This window comes from Cibotium barometz, chromosome 23 (assembly GCF_041138505.1).
Source record: "Cibotium barometz isolate CiBa-2024 chromosome 23, ASM4113850v1, whole genome shotgun sequence".
Taxonomy (NCBI): domain Eukaryota; kingdom Viridiplantae; phylum Streptophyta; class Polypodiopsida; order Cyatheales; family Cibotiaceae; genus Cibotium; species Cibotium barometz.
The window spans coordinates 20197874-20210463 of record NC_141068.1 but is presented as its reverse complement, the minus strand read 5'-3'; positions in this window follow the sequence as shown (position 1 = coordinate 20210463).

The window sequence follows — 12590 nt, the reverse complement described above, 5'->3', positions numbered from 1 at the left end:
TTAGCATGAACCAGGCTCTGATACCATGAAAAGATGCAGGGGAGAAGAGAGCTTGAGCTCTTGCAAGCACACACACACTCACAAAACCCTAAAAGAGAACACACAAGATGAGAGGTTGAAAATCTTCTTCTTCTTCACTCAACACACCATATACAAAGATAAGAGTACACACAATATGAAAAGGTACTCAACCAAATACATACTAGGGTTCTCTATAGTGTGAACCCAACTAAATGAGCTGGCGCTATAACTATGCCAATCTCTAGAATGGCTGTCACATAGCCTGTCATCCCACTGGCCGCATATCACCCATGATCTCACTAACCATGCCAGTGGTGTAAGTGTGGGGTCTATCCCCTAGGCGGGTCATCACTGTCCACCGCCTCACTAGATGAGCTCGATATCTCAACACCATCTCTATGAGAAGAGGTAAATCATGCTCAATTATAGAGATGGATTGGAAAGGCTGCATTTACTATACTAGGGCAAGTTCCAAGAAGATAATTGATCTTTAATCCATTTCCACTAAGTCCTAGTAAAAGAAATTTAAGGGGTAGAACACCACCTCGACCAGTTATTGCACAACGTGTACCTCAACCACTAAACCCTAAGGTCAAAGCCTCCAAATTTTCAAGAAAGTCCAAAGAAGACCCCGATTGCCACGTAGCCCAATTTGAGACATGATGGTGGCAAGCAAGTGGCTTTGTGATGCCTTGTATGGGGATGAGGTGAAGAAACAACAGTTTGCTGCTACTCTAGAAGGAGGGGCAATGAATTGGTTTAGCCAATATGGGTTAGCCCATTTCAACACTTATGATGTGTTGACATCCTTTCTGGGAAGGTTTAGGAAGGAGAAAACAACAAATGATATCCTTTGGAAGTTGAAAAAGATGGAGCAGAAAAGCATGTTGGTGGAAGATTATGCACAAAAAATTTTGGAGGTTGTCCCGGAGATTGGATGCAGCTAAGAGACCTTCAGTAGCTATGTTGGCTAATTATTTTCTCAAAGGGTTGAGGAAGAAAATTAAAGGGGCTGTAGCAAATGTGGATATTGTTGGTGGTCTGGATGAATTAGTTTGGGAAGCCACCAGAGTTGGAGGTTGGGAACATGAAAGTCAAAGGAAAATAAGAAGAAACACCCCTCTCATTTAGATTTAGATAAGGATTCTGAGGATGAAAGTTCAGGTTCAGAAGAAGCAGATACTAATCTCAGTTTAGATGAATCCGATGAGGAGGATAAGAAGAAAAAGTAGTTCTCTCCCAAGAAGTCTAAAAAGACCAAGAGGAAGAGGTCTCCAACAAAAGTGGATGGGATTGCTTTAGAGAAGTAAATAAAACAGAGCTTGAAGATGTTAGGATTTAGTATATAACAGGTGTGAAGGATAAGTTTTCTGACATACGTCAAAAACCAAGTCATGAAACAATGGAATGTTGGTATAATCCTAGCTTTAGAGGAAAAGTTCTAGTTCAAATACTACCTCAACAGGAGAAAAATAGATTCCCAATAGAAAATTAGGTCGTGCTTGATCAACAAGGTAGAAATTTTGATCCACGACCACAAAGGATTTAGAATAGACCTAATTGGCCAAGACCACAAGGTCAATAAGAGGGTCCACCAGGGGTGCAAACTTGTGATTACTGTGGTCCTAGAGGTTATAGGGTTGGGCCATTATGTGAGCTATGGGTTAGGCATATGGATGAAAGAGGGATGCCAGTGGTCAGAAATCAAGCTGGGTTTAGACCGGCTGGTCATCAGCTTCAACAAATGCAATGTTGGTGGAGATGCACTTGGAAGGTGACTCCATGGAGAGTCTAGGACTATCTAAATCTGTTGTACTTGGAGGTGCAATCAACCCTTTGGTGTTGGGGGAAATGGGAGAATTGGCAGCTGGTTCTCTTAAAACAAATTCTAGAGATCACTGTAACTGTGATTGTTCATCATGTATCCAAGTTGAAGAGTTTTCGGAGGAAGCACTAGCTTTTGTAGTGACTAGAGATCACTATAACTGTGATTGTTCATCATGTATCCAAGTTGAAGAGTTTTCGGAGGAAGCACCAGCTTTTGCAGTGTCTAAATCTGTACTTGGAGGTGCAATCAACCCTTTGGTGTTGGGGGAAATGGGAGGATTGGTAGCTGGTTCTCTTAAAACAAATTCTAGAGATCACTATAACTGTGATTGTTCATCATGTATCCAAGTTGAAGAGTTTTCGGAGGAAGCACTAGCTTTTGCAGTGACTAGAGCTAAAGCAAAAGTTAAGGGACCACTGGATTCGCTAGAATAGGACAAGGTTTGGCCAGGGGTGCCGAAGGAGATCAATAGGATCCAAAGAAAGGTAGTACCTCCTCTTGATACCCCAGGTATGTTTCAAGATGTTCCTGAAGGCAATATTGGTCCATCAAGTTTTAAGCAGGAACCTACCCGTGAAGGAAGGTAGGGGTGGTTCATAACAGAACTTTTTAAAGCTTTGCTGAAGTCTCAAATTCATCTAACCTTTGAGTAAGTATTGAATGTGATACCTAATTTCAGGGAGTATCTAGTAGCAAAGCTTATGACATCGGATGAGGCGGCTGAGCCAATTAAGTAGGAAATTGTTTAGCATAGTCAAAAAGGTTCTGGACTGTGGCAGCCTTGCTAACCCAAGTAGAAACTAATGTGGTGGACTATAAAGTACCAACCATCCAGGATGAATTGAAGGGAAAAATATTGAAGGAGGTTCTATTAGATGGTGGTTCTGGGGTCAACATATTTCCTGAGGCAGTTTATAGGCATAATAAGCTGGGTGTATTATAGTTAGCGAGCTCCATTTCAAGTTAAAATGAAAGAACAAAGGAGACTACATCCGCTTGGAATTTTGAGGAATCAAGACATTAGAGTGGCGGGTTTGAAATTTACAATAAATTTTGTGGTTCTCAAGATGGATAGTATAAAGAGCATTCATATGATATGTTGTTGGGAAGACTTGGTTTAGATTAGCCAAGCTTAACCATGATTCGGGTGCTGACACCACTTTGATCCGATTTGGAGAGAAGGAAATTCAGCTTTCCTTGGAACATAAGGTTCTCTTGAAGCAATGCCATAGGCCATTGATAGCTCAGACTATTAATTTGGTAAATGAGGTAGAGGATGATGAGGAGGATATGTATCTGGCTAGTTAATCCAACATTGGTGCCTGTTTTTGAGATTTACGCTGAGAAGATTTTGTAAAAATATGGGGGGGGGTTTTAAGAAGAACACATTGATAAATATAATTGTATATGAAAGGTTTTTTTTCTTTTTTAAGAATGTTTATTAGCTCAGTCTATTGATCCATGTTAGAGCTGACAAACGGTTATGGAAGATCCAAGTAAGAGTTTTGAATCAATATTCGATGATCCAGGTGACAAGTTGGAGAAAAATGATCAGAAAGCCATTAGGGAGGTTGAGCAAAGATTTGAGTAGTATATGAAAAAGTCTTCCCATGTTCATGCAGATGATTTGCGAGCTAAATCTTAGATCTCAGAAAAAACCAAAATTGGTGAAAGTAAGTGTCTTTGTTGGAGTTTAGTTCCTTGATGATTTGTTTAATCTATTGAGAGAGTTCAAAGACATTTTTTATGTTATTGATGTTGACACATTGAATCTCAATTTAGTGAGAGGAAAAGTGCAATATGCAGATGCTTTGAAATCTTGGGAAATAGTTAAGATGTTTATGTATAAATACCAGGTTTTGATTAGAGCAAGTTGAGTTAAAGAGTTTGAAGGAACAATTAGTTAGAGATGCAAAAAGTATAATCGCAAAGCTGAAAAATGAGATGGTGTGCATGGAAAACCTACATAAGGATTGGATTGAAGAGTTGAGAGTGACATTAGCTTTAGTTTCACAGCAGATGATGTAGGATGAATTTTCAGGAAGTGTTTGGAGAATCGAAGGAAAAAATGATTCAAAAGGTGTAGAAGGAGTCGCAAAGAATCAGCAGCAAGCAATTGCTGAATTAAAGGAAAAAAATGTGCTCTTACAAAGAAGAATGACTCCATTATTACAGGTGGAGAAATAGGTTCTTCAAAATTTGACTAAGGTGGATATTGAAGGGGTTCTTGTATCTAATGTAGATTTAGATGAGATGTAGTTTGTTATGGTTAAAGATGGTAATGATGTGTGGATTTCAGTGAAGGACAGAATGTTAGCTTTAATTCAGAGACCATATTATATTCTCAAAGGTTCTTTTGTGAGTGAAGTCTTGGAAGAAGTATTATAGAGCAAAAGGAAAAGTTGGAAAAGGAGTTAGTAGCAGCATTAGAAGAAAATATGTGTTTGAGGACTACAGCATTGGTCGGACAGGAGACTGGGGAAATTTTGAATCTCGATGATCAAAATGTAACACAAACTGGAAATTTGGATGATCAAGTTCAGAAACATGAGAAGAAGATAGGGAAATAAATTGAAGCTGATGAGTTTACAAGCTTGGTTAGTGAAGTTTTGACAGATTTGCATCATTAGCCTATTGGGCATGCATAGTTGGTTAATCCAAGTGGTGTGCAGGAATAAGTTGATGGGGATTCTCACGGGATGTTACTATTTGTTGCTGAAGATGTTGATGATGGAGTGAGCATGCCTTTGGAGCATATGGAGAAGTAGATGTTTCACATTGTCTCTTTAGGATTAATAAGCCGTTAAGATTTTTGTATACAATTTGTTGGACAAGCATGCAAGGGGGTTGGTTGGATCCTAGTCTTGCACTAGGCTCTCCATCAATTACTAAGTATGGCTTTGTTGGAATTAGGGTTAGGGTTACAACAATGCACACACACAAGATAAAGCAGCTTGAGAGCACACAAACTCACTAGATTAGAATGAACAAATGTGTGCCAGATACAAAAGATAAGTACACACCCCAAAATGAGTAGATAAGAGGGTGTACATACGCACGGGAGAAAAAACCTCCTAGTGAGGGAAAAAGTGCCCTGGCGGTCCTAAGTGTGTTCACACACATCACTACCATATAATGCTACAAATCCCCCCGAGAGTGATGATGTGAACATGTACAGGGTATGGCCAATCAATCTTGAAAATGCAGTAAGCCCAAATCTTTACGAAAAGCTTCAAACTTTCACGAGGAAGAGCCTTCGTCGTCGTGAATAAATCTGCCATGTTGTCATAGACCAAGCTAATCTTTGCTACTACAGAGTCACACATTTACAATCCTTACACATGTGTTCACAATTGATTATTACACCTGTCAGTATTGAGGCTTCTATTGATGTTCGCTTAAAATACCAAGGACCATTGTTGATGGCGTACGACGAGACACTCCTATAAAGCGTACATTTTGTAAGTGCATGCACTACACATATACTAATGAGTAAAATCTTGCCTGGAAAATTCAACCGAATCTGTTAAAAAGGCAATTTCATATTGGGTGTTTAAGTTGGAGGATATGATCAGTAATACTATGGTTTCATTGAAAGATTGTTTTAACAACCGAATCTGTTAAAAAGGCAATTTCATATTGGGTGTGTAAGTTGTGTGACTACCTTGATGATTTTGCTTGAAGTGTCGACTAGTTACCCGTAGTGCTCAAAATCGCTTGCTTTCTGAAAAACGGAGGTCATAACGTGCCCGAAACATATTTCTGGCCCAAAAATTTTTGTCTGATAGGACGGTATAGTTTCCCTATAGCTTTACCCCGCGAAGAAAGCTCCTCAATCAGAGATCGTTTATTTTTTTAGGAAATTAATACATAAATCAATTTTATGCATAATGTGAAAAGAGGACTTTGTACCATTTTCATTGGCGACAACTCCACCATTCGGATACACAGTGAGGGCCGGATGGAGATTATTCTCGACCTTTTCTACATGATCTTCTCAGTTGCTTGAATAATCAAAGGATTTGATATTACAGTAATTGCAAGCAAGGAGGCTTTTCTGCTAAGGGCATTGGCTACCACATTTTCTTTGCCTGGGCGGTACTTGATTTCAAAATCAAATTCTTGCAGGGTCTGCATCCACCTTCTTTGGCGCATGTTGAGATCCTTCTGAGTGAAGATCCACTTTAAGCTCTGATGATCTGTCATCAAAGTGAATCTTTGTCCCAGTAGGTAATGTCTCCACAACTTGAGGGCATAAATCCTGCATCTTTACAGTTGCTGATTTTACCTCGATGTTTCCAGCTTCTTTCATGGCCTCTATCAAAGATGAAATTTATTTCACTAATTTTTAAATTTTTTGCCATAACCTCCTTTGTATGGCTGACCATTTTTCAATTTTTACTTTGGCCCTATTTGCTACCCTACTTATGCAGGAAAGCAAAACTCCATAGGAGTTGAACAGAGTTCAAGGGTACAGCCTAGATGATGGCATTATGTATTATAATCGCAGGCTATGCATTCCCAATAATGAGGAAACCAAGGGACAAATTCTGAATGAATCCCATGATAGCCTTATAGTAGCAAGACATCCAGGTTTCATCAAAACCTACATGTCTGTAAAGAAAAGCTTCTTTTGGTCTGGTCTGAAAAAGGATGTACTGAATCATGTACGTCAATGTCTGACATGCCAGAAAGTCAAAGCTGAAAGAGTAAAAATGCCTGGGAAGTTACATCCCCCAGATGAGGGGTCATAACATCTAGGCTAGGTGGATTATTATGTCGCAATGGTACATTTGGCGCTTCTTCTCTTGCCAAGCTTATGTGGTGTACTTTCATGGCATCCCATAGCTGATTCTGGTTCCAGCGATTAGATTGACAACAGTGCTTCCAACTAATTTGGCATTTCTTACGATTTTTAGATGCGAGCAAGGGTGAACTTGCTTCTTTCATTGTATCCATTAAAAGTTCAAAACTATCAAATACTTATCATAGCACCACATTTAAAGGCAGTCAGAACTGATACATCTGAGATCTTCATTTTTTGAGAATTACACATCTAGTGCCTTTGGATTGATACATCCAAAGATTATCAAGATTAACACGTCTGAGATGATTAGCTTCCAACTAATTTGGCATTTCTTATGATTTTTAGATTCGAGCAAGGGTGAACTTGCTTCATTCATTGTATCCATTAAAAGTTCAAAACTATCAAATACTTATCATAGCACCACATTTAAAGGTAGTCAGGACACTGATACATCTGAGATCTTCATTTTTTTGAGAATTACACATCCAGTGCCTTTGGATTGACACATCCAAAGATTATCAAGATTAACACATCTGAGATGATTAGTTTCTTGAAAATTACACATCTAGTATCTTGGGATTATCACATCTAAAAGCACGATCCTCTGGGAATTACACATCCAAAGCTAGACCCATGTTTGTCTGAGATGGGTTCAAGATCTTGGATGATCGTCCTTGTGTAACGCATCCAATGGATGGCATTCACACGTCAACTGTTCAAACCTTAATGGAGTTATAGTCTTAATAATTTATAATATGCAAGTTAATGAGATATATCCTGAAACTTTCTCTAAACAAAGTTTCGGTCTATCCTTCTAGTCATTCTGTCTCTCACTAGTTTCTTAATTTGATCGCCCTAGGTTTTTCCTCAAAAGGTTTCCTCCCCAATCTTATTTCTCAAATTTATTGTACAAATATCTTGCGTGTGCACCCCCAAGATACAAGCACAATTTCAAGGGATGATTGTCTCAACATGTGAGGATATTCAAACCATTGCTATGGCCAGTAGAGATGATTGATTCGTCCTCATATGATAAACAATCACTTGTTTTAATCCCTTGACAATTAACCTTTGAAAAATAAATCCTACGAACTAAGATCGGCTCTGATACCACTTGTAAGGTTCCCCCCTTCCAAAATAGGGAAAACACTTAAGATAGTCCACTAAGTCTTATCTTGGAGAAAATTTCCTACTCATCGACACCTTGACCATGCAGAGATTCAAGGATATGATTCATAGGTAAGACCTAGTTCTATCCCACAGGGGGAGTGTGGTCTTCTGAAAATCAAATCACCCATAGGGTAATTGATCATAATTTGGGCAACTACTAGTCTTAATTTCTAGAGACAACTCTTTTTTCCTCATCCATGCAAGGCACAGCCCGCTGGCCTAGTCTTCTAGAATAGAATTGCCCGAGAACCTATTTATCTAGCGTAGGGCTTTTACTTAATTTGTTGAAAAGCTACCCGACTAATCGGGTCCACCCCTCCGTAGGATGGTGCCATCGGGGCATTCCATCCTCCCACTTTCCACCCTACTCACACGTCAATTTTATTTTCTAATTAATTCTACCACACTGTTTGACATAAACAAACATGTTCCTTAATTAAGGCCCTTTTCACAAGGTTTGTTACAACATCCTTTTTCCATAGTACAATAATGCCAAAGATAAGATTTTTTTTTAAAAAAAATTATACATGAATCAATTCCATACAAGCCAAACGGGCTCTCTTATTCTTTTCCTTTATACTGTCGATGATCTAGAATTCGGCCTTCCAGCCTCTACATGCTGGGCAAAACCCTACGGGACCATACACCTAATCGTTGGACCATACACCTAATCGTTGGCCACTAGGGCGAGGACTCAAGCAGCCGGCCTGTCGCCCTCTCAAGCTCCGTCACTCGATCCTCCCACCCCTCAGAGGGATGTCTATGCACTAGGATGGGCTAATTCACTGCACTAGCCTAGGCCCTCAGAACTAAGCAGCATCACAATCACTCGCCTCAATCGGCGAACCTCATTCTCCCAATGGTATGAGGGATACCATGGGCTAGCTCCAGGCCTTACTAACGTCTCCACCATCCGGCTACACAAGAACAAGAATGGGGCAGCGTCAAGGTAGGGAGAGTTGTACCTGTACCTTAATTTAACCAAGATAACAATCCATTTACTCAACTAAACCATAGGACTAGAATCTGTTACCTTCTTAATAAAACAATCCTTTTAACAAAGATTTTAGCATTTCAACTTGAGATTGTGATAAGACATTCTTTATTAAGGCATATGCTGTTGTTTAAAAGAATACAAACTTTTACTAGATCACTATTTACAATTGATAGAGAAGCCGGGGCCATACCTCAACCCCTAAGAATGATATATAATTGAAAAACAAAAAATATATATACCTTATAGAAATTTATCGTTTATCGTTGTCTTTGCTCGTTAATAAGAGTTTCAAAACTTGATATATGAGAATCGAGAGTCTTCTAATACCTTCTCTTATGAATTGAAATCATCCAATCACCCCCAAGATTTATCTCCTCTTACTCGTACTCTGACTTTTTTCTCTTTCTTCGAAGATCTATGGCAAAATAGCCTTCTCTTGCAGGGCTACGGCATACTATTCTTTCTTTAAAAGAAAAGCTATGGAGTTTTTGGTCTCTTCCTCTGAAAGACCATAGAAATCTAACCTTCTCTTCTAAGAAATTAGATAAGAATGAAGGGACATATACATCTCAAGCTCTAGGATTACCTTGATGCTACTTGCTGCCTTCTTACAGTTTTTCCTATGTAGAGACCCTGACAAAATCAGCAAATTGTTTCGGCCATAACTCTCTGATAGGACCTCGAATGAATCTTGTTATCTTCAATTATTTTTTTTCAATAATGACCAAGACAATCAGCCTCCACTTCCCAATGCGCTTTACACCAATATCTAGGAGAAGAAGCTCCTGCTCAAGCAAATGCAACCTCCCTCCTTTAAAGGAGAAGGTTCAAAGATTGAGAAGGATGATGAAGTTTGGATTGAAGCGATGGACGATTATTTCTCTACTGCCGGTACTGGAGCAGCAAATCATTCTATGCTTGCACGGTTTCTCCTCATCGGAGATGCTAAACTCTGGTGGAAACAGTGGTGCCATCGTGTGACAAGGGAGTCACCGAGCATTCTAAAATGTGGGAAGACATCAAGCAAGCTGTAAAGGAAAGATATCTCCCCCCATCCCATGAATCCATAAAGATGAATGAGATTTTTAGTCTAGGCAGTGCAGCTTAACTCTTGAGGACTACTATTCCAAATTTTTCACTCTTCGGAAGTATGCCCCAGCTATGACTACTTCCCAACAAGTGGCTCGTTTCTGCCAAGGGTTAAATGAACCCTTAGATTCCTGCCTTGAAGCAATGAGGCTAAGCACATTATAGGATGCTCTCATACGAGCAAAGCCCCTTATGAAACAAATGAGGACTGACAAAGCTAAGCCTCAAAAGAGATCTTACCCTGAGGCAAATCCTAAAGATCAGCCCTACAAGAAACCCCAACAGAATTTTCCCTACTACAATAGAGGGCAGCAAAGCAACTCTTTTGTCCCCCGCTCATATGTTGCTTCTTCCACAGAAGGCCCTCCGTGTTTTGAATGCAATGACCCGGGACACTTTAGGGCTAACTGTCCCAAGCTGGCAACATCATTTCCCCAAGGTGACAGAAATAATCAAGGCTGTGGAACCCCTATCCACCAAGGTGCAAGAGGCAGTGGACGTGGCAGAGGCCACGGAGGAGCAATTGCTAGGACTGCCTGTATTATAAGTGAAGAACAGACCTTGGAAATGGCTGAAGAAGAGCACCACTGTCTATGCGACATAGAACACCAAGGTCCAAATAAAGAATTTGGTGTAATCCAAACCCCAGCCACTCATCACGATAAGCCATTCTAGCTTTTGATTGATTGTGGCAGTACCCATTCATTTCTTTCTCCTAGGTGTTTGTAATCCAAACCCCAGCCACTCATCACGATAAGCCATTCTAGCTTTTGATTGATTGTGGCAGTACCCATTCATTTCTTTCTCCTAGGTGTTTGTAAAAATTAAACTTGGGTCAAAAAATAGCTAGAAGAATGATTGTAGAGTTAGCCAGTGGGAAAGAAATAGTATCTCGCCACTCTGTAAGAAACCTTAATTTTGAGCTGGGGTATTGAGCAAACTCATGGCCACTTTAGAGTCTTGCCATTAAGAATTCATGATTGAATCCTTAGGATGGACTTGTTAATTGAAAACAAAGCTAGCATTCACTGTAACCAGGGGAGTATCACTTTTGAAAATGAGCATGGCCAAGTAGTATCCGTTCAAGGGAAAATAGAAAAACCTAAATCTAGGGTAGTCAAGGCAAAACATCTTCTCAAGGGAGCACGTAAGGGTCAATAAGTTTTCTTAGTCAAGCTCAACAAATCCATTGAACCTATTAAGGAGACAGAATCCTCTTGGGTCCAAGAATTCTCCGACATCTTCCCTGACGAGTTTACAGGGCTACCGCCTCCTCGAGAAGTCGATCATGAAATCGAGGTGATCCTTGGAGCTCAACCTGTCTCAAAAACAGCCTATAAAATGTCCCTCTTTGAAGCCATTAAATTTAAAAAGCAACTTTCCCAACTTATTGAGCAAGGATTCGTACGCCCTGGTAGCTCTCCTTGGGGGGCACCTATTCTTTTCCAAAAGAAGAAGGACGGAACTCTCCGCCTCTGCAGCATAGATTATCGAGGGCTGAATCAAGTCACTGTCAAGAATAAGTATCCTATCCCTCGCATCGACCAACTTCTTGATAGGCTTCATGGGGTAAAATTTTTCTCAAAAATAGATTTAAGGTCTGGTTACTATCAGATCAGAGTCAAGGAAGAAGCAGATATACCCAAGACAACCTTCAATACCCGTTATGGCCACTATGAGTTTACTGTAATGTCATTTAGATTAACCAATGCTCCCACAATCTTCAATCGCCTATTGCAAGATATATTCCGTCCTTACTTGGATGAATTTGTGCTTGTTTTTTTCTATGACATCTTAATCTACTCCAAATCAATGGAAGAGCATGAGGAGCATGTGCGTAGGGTTCTGCAATTACTGCGCAGACATAAACTCTATGCCAAGAAGAGCAAATGTACTTTCTTTACTCATCAAATTGAGTATCTTGGATTCATCGTCTCCAAAGATGGCATCTCAATAGACCCCGCCAAGGTCAAAGATATACTTGAGTGGCCACCCCCTAAATCAGTTCGTGAAGTTCATGGTTTTTTTGAAATCACAGGATGGTATAGGATTTTTATCAAAGATTATGCGTTGGTAGCTGCACCTTTGACCAAAGGTCGGCCACCTGTGTGGTCCATACACACCGCTACGTGGACACCCATGCTGCCTCTGACCAAAGGTCGGCCACCTGTGTGGTCCATACACACCGCTACGTGGACACCCATGCTACCTCTGACCAAATAAGGTACATGCATACCACTCCTTTCCTTGTTAACCACCACCATACCTTTCCCCCAAGCCCATGCAGGCCCCTGATCCACATCCTTTGATGGCACACCGTCCTTTCGATCGTACTTTGCACAACGCCCACACGTACCCCACAGCTACATAACCCCCCGGGGTGCTCCATGGCCAGTACGCATTCTTGCGTAGCCTATACTCTGCATAAGGATGTGTCGCCGTCTGTACCACCCTTCTATCCCTGCACGGTGTATTTGCTGCAGTACTTGCAGCCGTCCCTTGCTGTCGCCCCCTCTCAACACCCCCTCGTCTGCTAATTTTCAAATAAGCCAACTTTCAATAAGCCCACCTTGTTAGAAGACAGTGTCCTTAACTCTTCTTCACCCCCCCCTTTTTTAGAGACTTATAGCGGCACCCCTCTTCCCTCAGCAAAACATATTTGCCTTCTCCTTAAGGAC